The 22,765-nt window shown below is 38.0% G+C and overlaps 1 long non-coding RNA gene across 5 annotated transcripts in view; it reads left to right on the top strand.

Moving 5' to 3' along the window:
* The window catches only part of LOC134423012 (uncharacterized), an 86,054-nt gene that overhangs the window by 38,092 nt on the left and 25,197 nt on the right, over window positions 1-22,765 (top strand). For all 5 annotated transcript variants that reach the window (XR_010028982.1, XR_010028981.1, XR_010028983.1 and 2 more), the window contains exon 7: window positions 22,493-22,643. This is a non-coding gene — a long non-coding RNA (uncharacterized LOC134423012). The remainder of the gene's footprint in view (window positions 1-22,492; window positions 22,644-22,765) is intronic.

A 22,765-nucleotide genomic window follows, 5' to 3' on the forward strand; every position in this document is an offset into this window, starting at 1 on the left:
CAGTGATCATCTTATGAATGGGATTTATTTCCAGTGTTGGCTATGTTTTTTTCCCTACTCTTTGCAACCCTGTCCCCCACACCGTCCACCAGAAAAAAAGAAAGAAAAAATGTTAAGAAGTGTCACTGCTTTGTTCTCTAGGATGATTTGGGATTTCTGTCTCTATTTTCACTTGTAGATTGAGTCACTGACTAAGGAGTATTTTCCATAGTTACTGCTTCTCAGAGGAGGATTGTTGTCTAAGAAAAGTAAGAATCACACTTACTACAAGGTTCATAGGTAAATTTCACCCTCTCACACACATCCCTGAATTAGTGCCTTTTAGATAGAACTCAGTATTTCTGATGTTACAGGTATTTAATCTCTTTGGTGACAACAGTTGGTCCTCTACAGGACGTTTCAGTGAGCGTACATGCTGGGAAGTGCTGGTAAGGTGAAGAACATCCTGTCAGGTGTGGAATGGGTACTGCCCCACCTGATCCCTGGGTGCTCAGCCCCTCCATCTCAGATGTACCCGTACCCATGAGGGAAAAATGTCTCCCTGACAAATGTCTCTTTATCACAGAAGCCGGTTTATCTGTGAGGAAAGGTCTCAGGCTGGGATACAGGGAACAGGGCATGGGCAGCAGCCCACAGCCCCTCCTGAATGCCAGCAGGTGCAGACTATCTAGCCTGTCCCTATCTAGCCTGTCAGGGATCCCAGTTCTGTCTCTCTGCTCCTTTGAACTACTGTCAGCTTTTATTGTGTGTAAGCACAATAACTGGAAGAGAGGTCATAGTATACTTTAACATTTTTAATGAAAGAGAACATTGCATGTGCAGACTGTAGTCATGGCAGTAGATTTGGCACTGATGTCAATGTAAGTAAAAACTGAGGACAAAATGTCTCAAATTTGTGGTTTTAAGTGTTCAATGAAATAAACTGTAAGAAATTTTCAGAAGCAGTGTCCCATAATTCCAGTAAATAAATGGAAGGTCTGATTTCCAGACATCCTACTTCCCCGGTAGCAAAGATACTTTACATATTTTACTACTTATTTCACTGTTTTCACACATGCTAAATTCTTCTGAAAATACAGTTTAAATGGTCTTTGGAGCAACCTCTATAATCTATAGATGGCGAAATAGGAAATTTCTAGACTGCAAGTTTGAAAAGACTGCTATTACTATCATTTTCAGCAGTGGTGACTGTCATTATTCAATCTTGGCTTCCTCCAGCTGGCCAATAATAGTTGAGTTTCTTATCAGCTTTTCCATTTTTATAACTTATTGGATTTGGATGTATGTTTAAGATTACATGTGAATTTTTCCATTTTACCGTTCATTCAAGAAGCCATGCAATTTTTGTTACTTGTCCAGTTTTTAGGGATTGTTCATTGAATTAGACTTTAGGAAATTACAGCTCATGTAATGACAAAAGGATGGAATAATTCAAATCAGTAGCAGCATGAGAGATTTTGAAAAACAGTTTTAACTCCCAAATCTGTTGGTTGCTGCTGGTGATTTTTGCTTGCTGGTTCATTTATTTATTTAAGATTAGATTTAATTTTAGATTTGAGGCCCAGATCCAAATGATTCCTTCCTTAGCAGCCCCAAAACGTTCAGTCTGAAGAGGGTGAGGTATAATAAGAACAAACTTCGAGTGCTATTTGCTTAGATTGCATTTCTGTCATCTGCCACTTACCAGATTTTGTATTGGAATTTACACTGTCTAATTTAATTTAATGAGTGGTTTTGGTGAGGCCTGGAAGAGAGGAGTTATCCAAGTTTCTTTAAGAAACTCATGCACTATTGCTCCCTCTGCTTCCTTTGCTTTATATAGGAAATAATTTCAAATACTTAATATCTTGCTATGTGAATGTCTTTCCAGACCTTGGATTATTTTTGGAGCTTCTTCAGTCTTTTAATAACCTTTCTTAGATAAAATGAGTGGAACAGTGTTTGAAGAAACAAAATCAGTGATGTATGAAAAGATATGCATGTTTTCATATTACATTCTGTCCTACCCTTGATTTCTTTACCTGTTGAGAGAAACTCTCACTGAGCTGACCACAATGATAATTCCATTCCTTTCTAGTAGTACTTTTGTGATAAGAGAATTGTAATTCGTGGAACATAGATTTAAATTTTTCTCCCAATTTGCATTTCTGGACTTGCAGCTTTCACTTCCATTTCCATTGTGTAGTCTCTTCCTGGAAAATGAAGGCTCTATGATATTTCTCAAGATTACAGAGATGACGTCAAAACACTTTGTAGACATCAGGTCAGGCAGGAGAGCTGGCCAGATTGCAGAGTTTCCAGCCAGCCCTTTCATCAGCAGCACTGACAGACTAGCGAGTTACCGTGCAGCTCCTCCCAGATTTTCAGGCTGTTTTGATCCTCTGAACGTTTCCTTTCAGAGACTCAGTGTTGCAAGTTCCACACCCCCAGGATGCCCAGGTTGTCTGTCCCAGCTCAGGCTGAGCTGACAGCTCCTTTAGGGACCTGCACCTCATCTTGCTGTACAGGAGTGTGGCTGACACTGCCCACCAACCCTTCACCTTACAGCATGTCCAGCAAGCAGTGCTCCAGCACCAGGACCTCACTCCTCTTTCCTCAGCCATCTCCACAGTAAACTGCTGACAGCTTTCTGAAAGATACTTTGAAGTAAAAGAAATCAGACATTTCAAAGTGATAAACAATTGGCCCTTTGAGAAAAGCAGGTCTTTAGCATAACAGTTGCGCACGTCTTCAGCTGGAGGGAGGATGTGCCAAATGGACATGCTGTCATTGGCTGCTTTGGGTCCAGGGTAAAAAACTATTGTCAGGAAGTTTAAATCAATGCTTGTGATGCTCTTGGTAGTTTTGTAAGGAAATTTCTTTTTTCTTGGTTAATGAAAAATGGCTTTCTCATTAAGCCAGTCTCACAGGTTTCTTGGAAGCTTTGGTCTAGAAGCTCACATGGTTCTGTTTCATGTTGTGTTTCATGCCCTGAGAAATATAAAGTTACAGTTTTATTTGTTGTACCTTTCTTGTTTGTGATATGCCAGTTACTTTGTTTCTCTTAATCAGCCTTGTTCACTAGTCTCACATGTAAAACTTTCTTTCATATGTCAATATGAAAGATATGTCACACTTAATTCCATAATTGTATGGATTATTTGCACAATTTTTAAAAACTAGAACATAGTATTCATTGCTTCCCAGTCGCAGCTCGCTATAGGTGTTTATTGAATTTTGAAGTTCCTCTGCCCATATGAGGAGATGATGAAGGAACATCTTGCTTTTGATGAAAAAGAGAATTTCACAAAAGATTTTGGAAGGCAAAGGACTGCTGAATCTCTTGAGACATAATTCACAGGATAGGGCTCTCAACAGAATGACAGTGAGGAAAAGGTTTGCTTAGGGTATGAGTAATATTTGAGAGCCTTATGGGAATAAATGGAAAAAACTTTAAATACTTGTGAATAAATATTCTCAGGGGTTTCTTGTTATTGCAAAGGTATTTTATGGTTTTTTTTTTTTTTTTTTTGTGTAAAAGCCTGTGATATTTCTGAAAAACAGCCATTGAGGGAGGGAGCGTGAGGGGGAGTAATGTACAAAAAAAACAGCAAATGGATCAGTGTCTGATTTCTCTCTTGCTAAGGCAGGAAGGTATCGTAGAAATGCATCAGTCCCAGCAGAATTGTAAAAATATGTCCAAAATAGTCAAATATTCCTCAGAGTTATTTGATGCTTATCTTGAATCCTAGAACTATAGACTCTATGTAGAATTTGTAGTTTTCAAATGACTGGGATAATGTGGAAAGTTATGTACATTTTCGAGGAAAATACTGGCATTCTTGGTGGCATTTTGATCCCAGGAATGGAATTATTTATTTAAGGAAATTATTTTTGACCTCCATTCTCTTTGCTTTGACTTTTTGCTGTCAAGTTACAAAATTCAGCATGGTACATCATGCAGGCAGCAATGGTTGATATAACAATGAAGAAACCTATTCAATATATTTAATTGGGTGCCAATTCAAGGAAACCAGAGAAAATTGCTGTACAACTGCTGTGTGAGTTGGCTGGTTCTAAACAAGCTTTAGGTGAATGTAATTAACATCACTGCCATGTTTTTTGTGATTGATTATTTTATAAGGCTGTGAACTAGAAAAATAAAAATAAAAGAAACATTCTACTGTATTTCATATTACCTTAAAATCGGGTCCAACAGTTTACAAGTCAAATAGGTGTATGACTAGGCCTTATTATCCTCCACACATCTCATGTTTTGATTGATTTGACTTTTTGGAGATAAATGTCTTGTGTCACATATATAGCACAAAGCATAACACAATATAATGCAATTTCATCAAGGAACTTTTGTAATTGCTTATCACACATATCTGTGCATGATAGATAGAAACAATAAAAATAAATGAAAAATATTCAAGCAAGCAATGTTAGTTTCTGAAATGTTGATTTTTTTGTTTTCCAATATGTCCAGATCTGAACACTCAGGAAACATCAATCTCTTCAGGAATGCATTAGGAACTGTGGGATAGAATTGATAAAGAGCTTACTTTCCACAGATTTCAAATCAATAGTGGGGACTTTATGGAAGGCAACTGCTGGCTGCTGCATGTGGTGTAAGGTACACGTCTGAGTGCCTGGAGCAAGGTCATCATATTTATCAAGTCAATTCTTTTCATTTTGGTTGTTTTGTTGAGACAGTGTTAGGAGAGCAGTTCAAAGCATCTCTTTAAATTAGTGAGACTACATTATCTGAAAATGGTATAGTTTAAGAATCAGTAAGTTATAAAAACTAATTTAAAAAAAATTATCAGAATAGTTTATAAGAATTTAGAGATTTTGTTTCAGAACCAAACTCCAACTGTACTGCTGAATAGCTGTTTGATATGTGCTTGGATGTGGTTGGACTGCAGTAAGCCTTCATTCATTTGCAAAACTAAAGTTATACAAATATAATTTTAAAATGTGCCTGTTATCCCTTTGTAACCTGGGCTTCCTAGTAGCAGTGGTTCACAAAATACTGTTCCGTACAGATGAACAACCAGCCCCCCACTTTCTGCAGTCTGTGGTAGCAGAGACCCTCAAATAAACTGAGTTGGTTTTGGTTACTATACTTTCATCTCATCTTGTCCCACCTAGTGCCTGCCTTTCCCTTTAGAACCATGAAATACCTGGGAGAATCTTAAAATGGAGAAACAGGTGCTGAAAACTGAAGTGGCTTTTCACACTCCTGTAAAGCTCTGATCCTTATCACTGTACCATGAAGGCTGCAAAGCACCTTCAGACATCTCTAGTCCACCACCCTGCACAAAGCAGGTCCAAGCTTTGTCCAGGCAGGCTTCTGCCGGATAGGAGCTGCTCTGCCTAAGAGATGTGTTCCCAGAATGTGCCATCCTCTTTGTGAAAATGTTTGCTTCTAAATCAAGATTTCCTGTGTTGTACCTGATTTCTGTTGTCAGTCATCCTAGTCATGTGCACTTCTGTTCTTCTGTGGCCCTTGACTGTATTGAGGCAATTAATTCTCTTACTATCTCCTCCTTTGCTGTCATTTAGCTCAGCTTTGGAGTCTTCCATTAGCAATAAGAAAAATGTATTTTGTCTTTAAAAACTATTAGTACCTCCAGCACTTGAAACATATTCGTTGTACTGACAGATATTTAATATCACACGTCATTCAAAATGGCAAAGCTGTTACCAATTCTGATTCCAAGATGCAGGGTAATATTTAACAAATTTTCAGTGTAAGTGACAACTCCAGACAATATTCTATATGGCAGCCTAATATACAGACCCCTTGCGACTGTTTGTAGCAATACATTTTTTTAAAGATTTTTGGGAATTTTATTTTACTCCTTTTTCTAGCATTGTAAGATATCTGGCTTTCTGTCATGTTAAGGTTTACTTAATGTTGTCTATTCATGGGGCATGTGAATTTCTAATTTGGTGATCTTCACTATGGCTTCCAATTCCAGTAGACATTCTCAGTGCTAATATGTGGTGTTCCTAAATCAGTGACTAGAGGGAATCATGTTTACCTGGCCCCTTTCCTTGTGCCTTATATCCTTGGGCATAAGGGCTCAGGGATGTAATTTGACATCTGCTTCTAATTTTGGTTATAAATACAAGAGAGCTTGTTATGTTCTCTCAGGCCTCCGAGTTTTCTGTAAGTAAGGATAAGTGCAAAGTAATGGGTGTTGCACTAGGATTGCCAACTGCTAGATCTTAACAGAACCACAGCTAAGGTCATAACTAATTCATATTAGCTACAGCTTCATTCAGCTGAGGATTTGTGCTCATGGACAATATTTTTAATTGGTTGCTGAATGACTTGTGGGAAAGTCCCATTTTCTTCCATTTCTGATGCAATGTAGTTATTCTCTAACCAAAAAAGCACAGGCTCCTTTATTCCTTTGGAGACTCTGCTTGTTCAAGGCTGGTGACAGCTTTTCATCTTTGGGATTTTGCTGTTTGGATTTTTTAAAATTGTTTGCTTGCTTTGTGAATCATGTATTTGAAACATGGGATCATTTTGATTGTATAAAGTTAAATAAAATGGACTGTTTAGAACCCTAGCACCTAGATTCTCCTTTTGTTTTTTTTTTGACTATTTGCATTTTGCATTCTGTGAGCAGATCTGGTTTTTCTTTTTTTTTTTTTTTTTTCTCTGCTGTTTCCATTGCTCTTGTTAATTCTGCTGCTTTGGGCCATGTTAAATTTGCTTTTGCCAGGAATCATCTTTGGAATCTCTCATTATTAACAGGGCATTCATTCTCTCAGTATATCCTCTAGGACATTTCTAAAATGGGCAATATTCTGTTAGTCTGTTAGGCTGTCACAAACACAGTTGTAGTATTGTCATATTGCTTTTTCCTATAATGAAATATTTTTACAATGTGTTTGGTTTGATATGTTACTATTTCACAATTATTTGTACATCTTCTGAGGTTTTATCTCCTGCTTTCTGAGACTGCTACAAACTACTTAAGGCAGAGTAAGTTTAACCCTTTATATATTTAGGAGAGTTATGTGTTCTCTGTAATCTTGTATGTGAAAAAAATTGGCCCAGGTTTTCTATATATTGCTGCCCTTTCCTGCATTGAACTGTTCATTTTTCCTACAAATTATCATTCTTTTTTTTTTTTTTTTTTTTGTTAGTATTTATATTAAAAAAACCTTTAGTTTAAAAAAGCAAGCCGTACTTACATCAATGAAAAAACTCTTGCTCTATTTCAGCAATATGAAAACACAATAGAGGAAAAACCACTGTGTAATTAAACAGTAAAGAGATGAAAATGCAGAATTGCTACACATGTCTTGCTTTTAGTTCATTTCCTGAGATGCTATCTGTTAACTATCTGGAATAGTTTATTCTGGGCAACACAGGGTTGTTGTCCAGTGTGCCTTTGAAGGATGTATGCTTAAAATAATTTTTTAAATGATCATTTTCCATCATTAATTGCAATTTGAAAGAGTAAACATATAACTGATTTGGTTTTGAAATTATTGCTCTTGTAGATAATTTGATAGTTTGTGTGGATTTTATATGTCTCTTTTTTCAGCATAAGCCAGAAACTTGCCCTGTAGGAATTGTATGTCTATTTTGTCTTCTGGAAAAGCCATTTAGGTAAATTTCAGCTTTTTTGAAGCAGTTGATGTTCTCTTTGCACGCTGAGTGCCACACATCACATTGCTTGAAGCTATGAATGTCCATAGTTTTATTTTATAGGACAGTATCAGGCATGAGCTGTGGAATATGCTGCATTTAGGTCTGCCAACACATAGGCTCTAGAGCAGATAAACCATTAGCAAAGCCCCCAGCCTGGTGGCCAAATGCAGCCTCATGAGTGACAGCAGATGAGATGATTCAAATGTGACCTGTACAGTTTCTAAATTCTGACAACTCTTACTCTAGACAGCAGCTAAAGCCCAAGAGTGCCTAAAGGAACTTTGTGCAATAAGAACTTTTTCAGATGCAAAACTTAATATGTGGTTTCCTTGTTCATCAAAAATTAATGATAAAATATTCATTTTCTGTAAGGGTATGACTCAGGAGTCTGTCCAGATGTCCTGGTTCTGGCCAGGACAAGGTTAATTTTTTTCAGTAGCCAGGAGGGGGCATGGCTGGGACACTGAGATTATTCTATACCACCTCATGGAATTGCTGGGGGCTGAAGGAAAGGGATTCCCTTCCAGGGAAAAGGGGCTCCTGCCAGTCAAGAAGAAGTGGCAGCTGGAGCAGTCTGTTCTTTGTTTATTGTCAGGGCCTTTATGTGTAAATTGTTTTCCTTTCTTATAGCTTTTGTATTAATACTGTGCTGTTACTGATAATTTTCTTATCTCATTGCTCTTTCCAGTAAATCACCCTTACCTCAACCCATGATCTTTGCCTTTTGCGCCTCCATTTGGAGTGGGGTGGGAGGGGAAGCAGTTGTGAGACTAAATTGGAAAATACCATTTCTAAACCATGACACCAGGTTGAACTGTCTTCTCTGAATGTCCAAGGGGAGACTGAAATCCTGGCTTTGGCCAGGCAAATTTCTGATGTGTCACCTTCCCAATAGATCAAACCCTTTCATTATCAACATCTCTTCTGCTTCCCAGTCTCTCTTCTGTCTCATTTCTCTCTCCACCTTACATTTTGACTTTTAAAAAATTATTCCTGATTAATAAGTAGGGCTTTTTAACTATTGCAAGTTTAGCCTATTTTAATGATTTTTTTCTGAGTTTAGTCATGCTTTGTGTCATCAACTTCCACACATGGCCCTTCAAATGGCAGACAGGAAAAAACATCCCCAGACTTTATAAAATTATATGTAAGTACCTTAACAGTACTTAACCTCTTTTTATACAAATTGCTTTTTACATTAATTTCCAGTATTTATAGACATCCATAATTTTATTTGCATTAGGGTTAAAGAGAAAAGAGATTCTGAAAATTATGCAAATTGAGGGGTACTTCAGATCTGGAAAATATAACCTGATTTTGAACTCCAGAGAAGCACAACAGAGCCACTACGTCTGGTTTCAGGTAAGCACATACCTGAAGAGCAAAGTGATTTTGGTAGTTGCCTGAGACCTTTTTTTTAGAGCCTAATGCAGTCAGGCACCCAACTATTGTTGCATTTCCAAAGAAATCAAGTTCCTATATCCCGTAGTCATCTTTCATAATTCTAACCTATTTTGAGCATACCTTTTATCTAGTCATAGGAAATATATACTCTCCAAATATGAGAGGACATACTCAATTCATTTATTATTTATTAGAAAGAAATATTTAACTATTTAAATGCTTAAATTGAAAAAGATCCAATCTAAGCCAAAGCCAGCCTATCATTTAGACCCTTGTATGGGGAAAATCATTTCAAGTTATTTATATTTTATATTTCTCTACTCAGCAGGTTTTGAGGGCTGAATGTTTTGGTGATTTACATGCAATAAACCTGGGCTCTTTTCCAGGCTCTCCCAAAGGCGATTTTAGTGACCTTCGGCAAGTTAATGGCAAATAAATAATGGGATTGAACCTAATTTCCTTTACAAAGGAAAGCACTGTGGCTAGAAGTATAAATGTTTATATACTCATCTGAGATACTGCAGTAAAAGAGTCCTGTCAACCACAAACCAGCATTATTTATTGGAGCGGCTAAGATTGAATGATGAAAATGCTAACACTATCTACTCAATCTGCATGCTTGTTAGTGTGTCATAAACACAACACTTCCCATCAAATGCACTCTTCCTGATGTGAATCAAACGTTTTTATTACAGTGCTCTGCACTATTCATCAGTCTGACTCCCTGGCCTTAACTGCCAAATACAAAATGCTTGCTGATTTTCAGGAATGTCACCACATAGCCATGTGGTTTTGGTTAGAGTAATGGGCTATCAGCAAAACACATACAAAAAATAATTACGAACACTTAAAGCTGAATTCTGAATGTTTGCACCAGCAATACAATTCAGGTACCTGCTTCTGCAATCAGTGGGCATGGCCTAGTTCTATACACGGATTTTTTTTCATTCATAGTTAGAAATGGACCAAAATGCTCATAGAGAATCCCTATGTGACACTGCTAATTTCACTATCAGACGTGGGATGATCTGTTGCACTTTCAGATTTTATCCTCCCCTGTACACGACACCTGTGTTTTCTCTGTTTAACATGCTGAACACTTGGGGTAGGCAATCCATGCCAATACAGGAAGCAATATACATTATTGCTAGCAATGTATACGTCAACAAGAAATTGCATTCTAAATCTTGGATTCTTGGATCTGTAAACCCTATTGAAGACAATCAGTCCAGATGGCAAATATTTTTTGTATTAAAGCTCAAGATAGGCAGTTTGCAAGTTTTAGAACAGAGACTAAGACTCCTTGACAATCTGGAAAAAATCCCCATTCTCTTGAAGGATTCTATCAGAAAACAAAAATCTTTAGTTCATTGGCTTGGTTACTGTCACTTTCGGTTAATTAATCCCTGTGTCAGTGCCACACTCTCTTAAGGGGCTATGTCCAGTGCAGAACATCAAATGTTGAACAATCAGTGTTCTTCACCTTGTGAAAAATCTCAAAAAGTGTGTTATGCGTGGGAGGTGCAAAAAGTCGAGGTTTGAAATACAGAAGCAGCTGTAAACATTACACTTTCCTAGGTGTTTTGTGATGATAGGAAACCTGATATACTGTGAGATTGTTGTCTAAAAGGTTACAGTATTGTAGAAGGTCTATTTATGTTTATTGCAAACACATTTAATTGGGTACACAGAAAAAAATTGGAGATGTTGAACAAATGTGAGTATTGTTGTGCATTTTGTGCTCTAATTGAAGAAAAATTGTACCAATGAGATCATTGCATTATTTTTGAAGGAATTTCTCTTTTCTTGTATGAAATTATGATTCTTGTGATGACAGAGACATTTGATTCTCCTTTGGAACTAACCTTGTGTAAAATGAGAAGGGTAATCTTTTGCTCTTGGTAGAAAGCAAGACCTTGATAAGACATAAATAATTTTAGAATTTCCCAGTGACTGTGAGCAAATTACTGATGCTCCCTGAGGCTGTTTTACTCGACTAGTAGAAAAATACTGTTTTCTATCTCTACTCTTGCAAAGTTCATCTGTTGAAAAAGCTTTTTGTTATTATTATTGCAGTAAAAAGGGATTGTACCCTCTGTTGGAGGGTGTGCTGCAGCAAGGAGGGAAGTAAGCAAAGGAATGTCTAGAAAAAAATGGATAAGGTTTCATTTAGATGCTTTCAATCCCATGTTTTCACATTTCCTTATATTTCTTCCCCAACTTGAGCCACAAGTATGTACAAAAATTCCTTGGTGGAGGATTTTATTTAATAATTCAGGGACACAGAGAAGAGACATTGTACCCCACAAGCTGTTTGGCTCCAAAGCTGACCTATAACCACACTGCTGGCACCAACACTGCTGCTAAAAAAAGGAAATGCCACAGAAGCTTTGGGGTTTTTTGAACACAATCAAAAATCTGTATTTATATTTTTGTTCCAGTTCTTTCCTTTAGTAATTTTTAGGTGGTCTCTCTATGTATGGCTCTATGATTCATTCTTGTTTGAAAAACACCCAGAATTTCAAACTTGATTGGACTTGGTCTGTCTCTATGGTTTTTTTTTTTGTTTTTTTTTTTTTTTTTTGACAATATAGTTGAAAGGAATAAGTCTGGAAATACTGACATTACTTTTGTTTCAGTTTGGTACTATGCAAGAAACAATTCTCAGTAAGAGGACTTCCAGTCTGAGAAATGGGCTTTATAACATCTGTTTTGTACAGCAGGCTATGTGGGTTAACTAATGAACTCTGAAAAAATTATTACTGAGTTTTTGAATAAAAGTTCTATCTGTACAATAACTGCAGAAATGTTAGAAAACTGCAGTTTTAAATCCCAGACTGAGGATTGACAAAAAACCCAAAACCTAAAAGAAGACCAGCTTAGCATTTCAAACATCCTTGGAAATGTGAGGGCACAGAATGACCGGGAGGATGCCTGATTTTTAGAGGAAAACTGGTGATTAATTTGTATAGCATCAAAGTATCTCTTGGTAGGTATGAAAACTGGTATTTCCATATAAGTTTGGGAAAAAGTAAAAATAATTCAGTTCCTCTAAAGTGACAAAGGAATAAAATCAAGGACACCCATAGCAATACTTTAGTTGTTTTTATTCTCACAGTGGCGCATACAGAAACTGTTGAGCCATTTGCAGTCTGTGCTCATGTGTGTCATTTCCCAAGAGAACAGACACCTGAAGGGTTTGATTTTAAAACACCATTTAGATGAGAATTATCTGTTGGTTTAAGGTTGTAGCTTTTGTTCTTAGTTTTTTCCTTAGGGGGAACAGAACATTGGTGACCAGTGAAAAAGCTCTGTTCTTCCTTGCAGAGAAGAGCTGCTCTGCCTGTGCTGTGGGGTCAATAGCTTGGCTGTGTTTGTTTTATTATATATATTTTTATTTAATCACTGCACTAGTTTTTAATCTTTTATTGGTTCTTTTCCAGACAGTGCTTTGGAGCTGCTTATTAGCTCTACCCCTGTAATCCTAGATTTTTGCTGCTAAACTGTTACATGGAAATTTACCTTTAAGACTTGTGGGAATGTATGTTGGCTATGACTGTGTTATCTGTGCAGCTGGCTATATGATTCTTTATCCTAGTGGGGAATTGTGAGTTGAGAAAGGTGGATTAGGGGAGCTGCTGGACAGCAAGTGTTGCTCACAGCATGCAAAGTGAGCATTTTATTTTAAATGCTGTTCTGATGGCAACTGGGTGCATCTGATGGCAGAACAACACACAGCAAAGGCAGCATACAGCAGACACTGGGTATCTGCCTGGTGGATGTGATGAGCTCATCTGTGGATTTCTTAATTTACTGTTAATTTTTCTATCTCTCAATTGAGATTCTGCCATAAACATTCTTTATTCACTTTACATTTTCGTTCAGATTGCAAGTGAAAATAATCCCACTACCTTTTAATGTAATGAAAAAGGAACTTATTGTTAAAAATTATAGTGACACACTGAATAGATGAATTCCACTGGGAAAAAGGAAGAAGTATTCCCTCAGGGTCTTTTTCATGGGAAGCTTTTAAAAGGAAAAAAGGAAAATGCATGTAAGAAAAAAGTAGATCTGAGTGATTTTGAAGGTGGCTTTGCCAAGTGCTAATGGGAGACTATGGCAGGAATCTTTTCAAAGGACATGGAGAAGCAAATCTGTGCTTCTTGTGGTGTTAGTCTTCATACTGTGGTGCTGATTAACCAGGGTCACTTGAGTAGGACGACCAGGAGTAGTTCTCATCTTGGATATGAGGGTCCATCTTCACCAGGGCTCTGTAACTCTGCATGAATTTGAGTCCTCTTTGGCTCAGTGCTAAAGAGAAATGTGTTGGCACCAAACCCACCACCACAACTCAGTGGGGCAGGAAGTGTTGCTGCTGTTGAGAACTTTGAAGTGAACGAGTGAGGAAGAGCCAGAGCTACCAGTCAACATACAGAATTCGGGTAGCATTGTCACCATTGGCTATGTTTGAGCTGGTCTTTGATGTAGTTGAGCATTTTCAGCTCCAGGAGTTAGTTAAGTTGGTTAAGCAATACATATTTTTTATTTATGCTTTTTTTGTCTCTCCCAATATAAAGGCAACTGTTGAAACGTAGATACCTAGAAAGCCTAAGATCTCCTGCTAAGGAGGTTTAAGTTGTGCAGTAATGCATGTGACTATAGGAACTGCTGAGAAAGCTGAGTACTACCAGTGTGATATGGGCTGGTGCAGGACAAATCTCTCTTGTCTGAATTCTGTGTTATTGTGGGTACACGGCCATTGGTACCTGAGTTAGCTGCTTTAAAACTGGCTCAGGTGTGTCAGTGGTATTGCAGTTTCTGCAAAGTTTTGGTCTAGCCTGGAAGTAAATAGAAAAGGGATCTTGTATGGTACAGAAGTGCTGGTTCCAAAGCTGCAAATGTTCTTCTTTCCTCTTCGTGTTACCTCTGATATTACTGGTTTAATATGGAGAAAGTGTTTTATTGTAAAGCACCCTAGGACACTCTTAAGCTAAGGTGTTTCCAGTGGGATATTACTTGCATTAGATATTGGAGAATATTCTTGATGGAAGAGTAGTTTTTTGATACTTTATTCCTCATGATTCTCTTATTGCACCAAATCTGAGCATAAACATTCTGGGAGAAATGTACTGTAAATATTTGCGTTTATTAATGCAAATCAAAATCACACAACTAAATCCCCATGTACTGGACTAAATATTTACTCTTCTGTGTAGATTTTAAGTGTATTCAAGGACAGAAAAACCATTCTCCATGTTCATAAATAGTAAAAGATGCCATTCAAGAATTATGGACATTTTCTCATTATTGTGTGGGAGAGTTGGAAGCTACTATAAAATATAAGAGTGGGTTCTAAAATGTAAATATTGCGTGTCTTGAAATATTTTGCTGATCACGATATAATGCCTTTAATTGCTTGGCTATCAATTAGTTTAGCAAACCTCTAGAAAGCCCCTTATACACAATTCCACATATTAAAAACCATTCAGCTTAGAAAAACCCCTTCTAAAAGAATTGTCTAGTGAGCTCAAATGTACAAAAATGTAGGATAACAAATGGACTTAAATGAAGTAAAACTTCTGGCAAAGGTCACAGAGCTGCTTAGGTGAGCTAGAAATGTACTTCTTCTTCCTTGGCCCCATCCTAATACACAGTCCCAGCCAGTCACACACACACCTGAGGCTGCTCAGCTATTCCAGTTTAGACCGTAGGAAATTTCTTGGGAGAAGAATCCCAATGACAGGCTTACATGGCTCGTAGATTGACTCTAGTTCTGGCTTCCAGAATGGTGCAGGAAGGCCCATACCTTTCATCGTGTCCATGTGTCTGTCCTTTATGAAATGGTGTGAGGAGAAGTCTCTGCACCAGCCCAGGGGCTGCAGCCTGAACTGTGAGCACATCAGCAGGGCCAGCTTAGGCTCCCTGTGCCCCACAGGGCAGAGAGGGACCTGATCATCCACCAGGAGCTGGGACACCAGCTACCCCTACTCAGCAAGTCACCCCTGCACACCAAAGGAGGGCTTCCCATATGGATATAGCCTGTACAGCAATTTCTTTCCCTTTGGTGCTGTTTTGTGTGTGACAGTGGGAAAACCTCATCAAACTTTGCCCAGAGTGAGACTTTAATTCCCTCTGTCATAGCCTGTCCTGCCTGCTCTTGAGGGGCCAAATCAGTGCTATTGTGTTTAAAGATAAATGGCAGAGCTTTGCATACACCTGTGCTGGCAAATGTGTCTGCTGCAACTTCAGAAAAAGTGACATAAGGACAAGTAATGGCAGGACTGGAGTAGATTAAATGTGGAATACCTTGCTGAGCTGCAGCTCACCAAGACCAAAACCCTGCCTGTGATTTAGTAAGCCAGGAAAATAACTTATAGTTTAGACTTGTTTTTCTCTTCTTTTTGAGACCCAGGAAGGCTAATACTTTTATAATAACTGTTTATAGAATGTCTGACTTCATGATCCTGACCTAAGCACTGAACAGGAGACCACTACAGGAAATTTATGCCTCAAACCAGCATACTATCTCCAGCTATTATTGAATTGTAGCACTACAATATAGCTCCTAATAAAGCTTGTAACAGTGGTGAGTTCTTTGCAGCTCTTTCTCTTTAAAATCTCCTGATACACTTTTAAATCAATTTCTAACAGGGAAACATTTTTTCCCAGGGCAGTAAATAAAACGTTAATGGAGAGAAGACTCCTGCCCCACTGTGCCCAAGCAATCCAAGAATTTCAATAGATATGGGCTCCCTCTCTTCCCCTTTGAGGGAAAGGATGGCTGGGGATATACTCAGTGGTGGCCTTGTCTGCCACACAAATCCTTCTCTGGGCTAGATGACCCAGACTGGGAGTGCAAACAAATATTTATAACTCTCAGAAGTGCCCTTACACTCCATCCTGCCATGACTAGTAGAGCTCTATTTTGTGCCACTGGATGAAGTTCTTTTTCAGTAAAAACATAACAGAAAAGATTATATGATTAACAAGTATTTAATTTTATGGCTTTACATGGGATTTTTTTCCTTTAATAGCAAACTGGTAACAGGCTTAAATCAAACCAGTAGTGAGAAAACCTGGGAAGAGAAAGAAAATTCAGAATAATCTTCAGGTTCTCTGTTTTGGTACTATCTTTTAAATAAGCAACAGTTTAATATCTGTATGTCTTTATCTGAAGCAACAGATAAAAAGAAATAAGAGCAAAAACCTCATATGGTATCTGTACATATGCAGTAACATTGAGCTAGTTTGTTAATAATGAGAGTAGCTTGAAGGGTTTGGAGAGGTAAATTGTATTGCTAGGTAAGTGAAAAGTGATGGTTTCTGTTTTCATGACCTGACTTGCTCTGAATCAGGGAAAACCTCTGATCTGTTTTAACAAGACAGACTACAGATGTAATCTAAATAAGCTACATTTCTTATTTGTATAAGGTTCTCTCTCTGTAAGAAATTGAAAGGCCATATTTCTCCTGTATTATTATGTAGTAGTTGCTTATCAGGATCATAATTTTTTCTAATGTTAAAGAAAAAAAATGAAAAAATTAAAGTTAGGCATGTTTATTAAAGGGAAGAGGTTGCTCAGTGTAGATTAAATTTTTAGGGGATTTTGATGTCAGCTTTTAAGAGTGTGCACAGGTAATAATTCTGAACCTTACAGTTCAGTTAGGACTGATTGGTAGAGAGCATATTCTACCTCCAATGCAGTATCTTAAAAATTAAGTTGCTGCCAAACTTTGCAAACTCCCATTGCAAATCATGAAGCCGTTAAGCTTTCTCATAACTGATTTATTTTCCACATTTGAAAAATGCCCCTGTCTCAAAAAATGGATGAATTACTTTCCTAAAACTATTTTTTAAATGACATTCAGAGGGAGAATTTAATCTCAAGTATTTAAAGTGTAGCATAATGAGAGCAACTGCAAGATAGTTACATTGAGAAGTGCTTTCTTATATTAACTATGAGTATTTCTGTGGGCTCTATCTATATTGAAAATGGCATAAATAAAAGAGTAAATGCCATTCTCTTTTTTCTTTTTTGTTACTTTTAAAATGCTCCTTCAAATAGGATTAATTTAAGTTGTTTCTATTTGAAAACTGGGCTATCATACTGGTGATTCAATGGATAAATGTCTGTTTAAAAAGATTAGTTTTACTCTGGGACTTCAGTGAAGACTCTGGGCCGTGGTGCTCTGCAGTAGTATAGTATATTTCACAGCTGTGGGCTTTGATGGAGAACAGCCTGCCCTCTGCTCCACACAATGCCTCTCAGGGGAATGTTCCCCGTAGTACTTTAGATGACAACCACTTCCAGAAAGTGTAATGGATGACAAAAGAAACCACAAGATAGTTTGACCCGTGCCAGTTTGAAGGCTTTAAAATTACTGACCTTACTCTAAACTTACAGCTGATTTTTTTTATTTTAACTCCTCTATGTGGAAAATGGAATACAGGTGTGCTGTGATCAGTAGCAGAAAGGCTTGCAGCAGGCAGGATGCCCTGGAGATTCTGTGTAGGCAGTTTCTTGTACAAAGTGTCTTGGTGAAGACAGAAATGTAGATTACTGCCATGGAGCTGTTGCCACGTGAGAGATCATGTGCTGGAGAATTGGTTCTGGTTTTGGGTGGTTATAGTTTCCCTGTTACCATCTGGACAGCCAAGAGTGACAAGTGTGAAGTGATCCCCTGCACTTTTGTACATGAAGCTGGCTTTAAGCTTGCTGATCTGGGCCACGTTGTGCTGTCACAAGAGCACTCAATGAAAGCCAGCCTCTGCTGGGCCCTGGCCTGTGCTGCCACGGCTGTGCTGCCAGTGCCACCTCAACAAGCAGCTCTGACAAACCTGCTGTGCTAAGTCTGTTCCAGACACAGAAATGACTGCCGTGCTCACATCTTCTGGCTTTCCCTCAGTGCAGGAGATGTAGGCAGAATTATGTGAGATACATCTACTTTGCAGCAGTCCTGAGAGAATTTGCTGACCTAGAGGTAAAATATGCTTACCTGGTTTTGTATGAAAATACCATTGGAAAACTAGCATTTCACTCATGCATAAAATTGTTATTAAAAAAGTAGAGAAGCCAGACATTGTGATGTAGATAGATATCTGCCCATCTCAAATGGATATATGAAATTTATTATTTTCTGATTCTAAAGTGCCAACCTCAAGAGCCAAGGGCTATCAAGAAAACAGTATTAATGAAGTTTATCAGTTTCTGCAAAACTTTCCTGTAATACCCTCTACTGGCATTGTATAGCTCTTCATAGTTTGACAGTTGTAATTCATTTTGGGGCTGCACCACTCAGAATCAATGAGGTTATTCCAAATTTCTGCTGATAAAATCTTTATACCCACCTCATGCTGATACGTGCCTTTGTTGTACAGTGTGCAGAGAGGTAGATGTATATACACTTATTCAGTTTATTTATCTTTACACTTACAGTGCATATAGCTTAAGATCTAGTATTTTAATACTTCAATACTCCAAAAATGTCCATAACTTTAAAGGTAAATGGCCTATGAAATGATATACTTAGCATCTGTAAAGGAATAATGTGTTTAGAGACCCAATGAAATAAATCTGTCAACATAAGAACTACTTTGGAGAATAGGATTTCCATGAAGTTATTTTCTTCTACAGAATGTTAGGAAAGCTGATTCAGTTAGACAAAAAGAGATTAGAGAGACAAGTATATACACTATACACGCAGGAGACCCCCCTATATATATAGGTAGTAGCCAAATAAGCATTTCAATTACTTGAATTAAAAAAACACAGTGAAAAAAATTCATTTGGCCAAGGCAGCCAATATTTGATGTAATCAAAATTACCAACAATGTTCACAGAGCAATGAAATAATTTGAGTTTACTGAGTGTCTAAATATGGAGGAAGTACAAATGTATCTTTGAAAGTGAAAAAAAAATTCCAAGTAAGTTTCCACAATTAAGTTCTTTCATTTTCTTTTGTGCTAGCTTTTATTGCTAAGCTCAAATTTCTTTCAAAGCCTTTAAAATGCAGGAATTGGAGGGGAAAGTAACATGTTTATACTCATTCCATCCAGTATTTTGTTAGTAATTGCAAAAGTGGCAGTATCTGATATCAGTGAGAAAGAAAGCCTTACAGTAATTTCAATAGCAATGTAGCAAACAGCAGCAAGACTAAAGTGCATATGCTGTACTATATACAGCAAGTCAGCTAGCTCTTAAATGTGCACACATCACTTCTGCCTGAGCTAGTCTCTGAAAAGCAAAGTCTGAAACTGGGGAGACAGTCTAGAAAGGTAACCTGTAATTCTATTCTGGTTTTAAAATTTCCTCTGGCAACAGTAACTGAGCACCTTTCGAGACAGGGCAGACTGTGCAGGCAACTGCCTTAATCCTGAGGGGTCACTCCTGTGTCAGTGTCTTGCATTGTTGGGAACACTAAGCTCTAACTTTACAAGAATTTCAGCAAAATAATTAAGCAGTACGAAATTCCATGACATTAAATATTATTCCTGTATATAATACTAAACATCTTTGAAAAAAACCCAAGTAGATGAAGTAGAGGATTTTATTATTTGAATCAGAGCAATTGACCTCCTGTGTATTTATTTTGATGCTTTCTATGTATAAGATGGCCTAGTGACATGTCATCCATTTTGGGCCAGTCAATACACATTCTCTTCTTTCAGGATTAATATTTCGGAATTAAATATCAGCTCCAGTTCAATAGTATATTTAATCCCAAATATGAACATACCCTCAGAGAGTGAGAATAGAGGGAAAGGTCAGATGATATCATCAGTTGCTAAGAACAGCTACAGGGTTTGAGAAGCAGGCTGAGGAGAAGGGAATGTTTCTTGGTCAGGAGCCAGAAATCTGCACTGTGGTGAAAAATTTTTCAAGTTGTAAGTACAGTATTTCCATTTGGTAAGGATCTTTGAGGATTGCACCATCCAGCTTTCAGGGATTAAAAGCAACAGCAGCCTCAAGAATCTTGTTTGCCCACATTTTTAACTGCTAGAAATGCTAGCTTTAGGCCTCAAAGCAATGAGACCTATAGAGACACAATCAAGTAGTTAATTAAGATGTGTTTGCTCTCATCCTTCATTTAGAGAATGAAAATATTCTGATGGGATATATTCTTGAATGGTGTGGCTATCATTATGGTATCTGAAATTATGTCCTAAGATTTGATATTTCAAGTCTAGTCAGATAGCTTTCAGGGTTTTTCAATACAAAAGCAGTTCAGCCCTCAATGTATCTTATAAAGTGAATTCATTGAGATGATGTGTTGAAGATTAAAGAACTAAGTCTAGCAATTATTGCAGTCATAAAACAAGCTAGGTAATAAACTGGGAAACATTTTATAGAATGATTTAGCACCTTTGGTAGTCAATGGGAAGAAACAAATGAGATGGGTCCTAATGGACTTTCCTTGGAAATCAAGGAAGTCAGAGTTAGGAAATCAGTGTGAACAAGGCACAGCACACTTAACCCCCTTGCCGTGTCTGTAATGCAATGCAGATGCTGTGCAGGCGCTTCTGAGGTAGCAGTGCAAAGTGTGAGCTGTGTGTGAGCGCATCCCAGCGTCTGAGAGAAGCAGCCCATGGAGGGATGAGCTGCCAGTGCCAGTTCTGCTGAGGGAGGCAGGGCACTGCAGGATCGGGCTCTGTACGGGGCTCTGCACTCCAGCTCTGGGGCCAGAGCAGCTTGGACATCCCCACACAGCTCTCCAGCCTGCAATGACAGCTATTCCCATGGCTTCCAAGCTTTATGCAAACTTCCAAAGAGTAAAACATACTATATATTCTCAGTGTTTATTCATTTCGCATAGTAGCTTTCAGTTCTCTCCCTGCCATTCCTATTGGCAGATCTTTTTAAAATTGTAACCTACTCAATTGCCAACTTTCATTATAATCCCAAATTTACGAATAAAAGAAAATGACTGCTTAAAAAAATAATCAAAGCATTTGGCTGACTATAGAGATGTGTTATTACGGATCTCTTTGTTTGCTGTGAAATTGCCTGTCTTTTCTTTCCAAATGCTAGTCTCATTTTCATAATAATGATTTTAGCTTTGCCTTCCTTTTTTAAAACAGCATTAAATTAAAAAATGAGTATGTTCCAGTGGTCAAATCTGTTGGTGGCAAAACATGCTTAATTCTTAATGGGTGTATAACCTTGTTAAAGGCTGAGTGAAAGCTAAATGATGTCCTCACAAAGAGAAAAATAATGCCGCTTGTTCCTGGCATAAATACGGGGAGGGGAAAGGGGAGAAGTGTGAGCTATAAACAAATCTGTGCAATGGAGTCAAGCTTGGTGTCCAGCTGGAAAACTGTCCTGTGTACAGAAATGGCTGTGGGAATAGTGACTGATAAAAGTGAGTGATTGGCACAAGAGAGGCCGCTCTGGGGACCCTTGAAAAAGCAGTTTTTTCCTATAGTCTGTGCTCCTCTCTACCCTTGGCTGAGGAAATAAATCAATGCACACTTCCTAAAGTGTATAACCATGGTTTTTCTAAATGGAAATGCAGCCTTTGAATACCCCTGTGCACAGGAGGGAGAAGCTTTTTCTTGCTAGTGAGTCACACACAGCTAAAAGATTTGGAATTTGGTATGCAGAAACCTGATTCTCAGGTGCTGGAAGATAAACTTCCACTGCAACAATGTAGATTTACATAAGGTGACAACCAGTACTTTAATTTCAGCAGCAACACAAAGCAGTAATTAATATTTTAAAAAAATACAATTATAAATAAGCATACTAATTTCTGTATTGCATTAACTATCTGTAGTTAATGCAAGTACATAAAATAGCACTGAGCTAAAAGTATTTATTTCCCAGAGACTTCAAAATGAGCTTAGCTGTGATGAGATTGGTTACTGTTTTCAATGAAAAAGAGAAATAATTGGGGGAAATTTTAAATTAAGATTTTTAATTAACATTCCTCTCTTTACAGAATAGAAGTGTTAAAAATTGAGTACGTGGACACCGAAACAAGTAGCCTTAACTTTTAAATATGAAGTCAAAGATGAGTGATTTACAAATGAATTCTAGATATGGGTTTTCTTTTCAATGATTAATCTGTTGTTTGGGGATTTAGATGGTCATTAGTGGAAAAACCCTGTATTGCTCATATGCCTCTGGTCCTTGTGGAGGAGGCCAGGTAGCACTTTCCATCCAGGCAGGGAATGGGCCCCAGGGAGTTGCCCCGGGCTGGGCAGAGGGATGTCAGGGCTGCTGGTCCCCCTGCAGAGCTGCTCTGGGCCCTCCTGTGACCACAGCTCCAATTGTGCCCTGGAGGCCCCCATGGGCAGCACCAAACCTGCTCCCAGGGGAGTGTGTCATGGGCAGGACACAGGGCAATTAATAACTACAACACAGAACTAAACTTCCTAAGTCATGTTTGGGTTTTCTTTTTCTTTTTTTTCTTTTTTTTTTGGCAGATTATTCCCAAACATCAGAAGCTCAGTGTTTAAAGGGACAGTCCAGTACCTAAGGAAATAATCAGTGTAATCAAATGCAATCATTGCTGTAGCAACAACTTCTTCCAGATCAGTGGAGAAAATGCTTGTTTCAAACTTGGGTCTGTAACTTGTAAGTAGACTTTATTTATTTTCTGTTTTATTTCCTCTTCAATGTTCTCAATCACCACAATGAAGCTTGTAAAGAGCACAGTGCAACAATTGGTGAAGCAAGTGGGTTCAACAATCCATATA

This window comes from Melospiza melodia, chromosome 11 (genome assembly GCF_035770615.1).
Source record: "Melospiza melodia melodia isolate bMelMel2 chromosome 11, bMelMel2.pri, whole genome shotgun sequence".
In the NCBI taxonomy this organism is placed as follows: Eukaryota; Metazoa; Chordata; class Aves; order Passeriformes; family Passerellidae; genus Melospiza; species Melospiza melodia.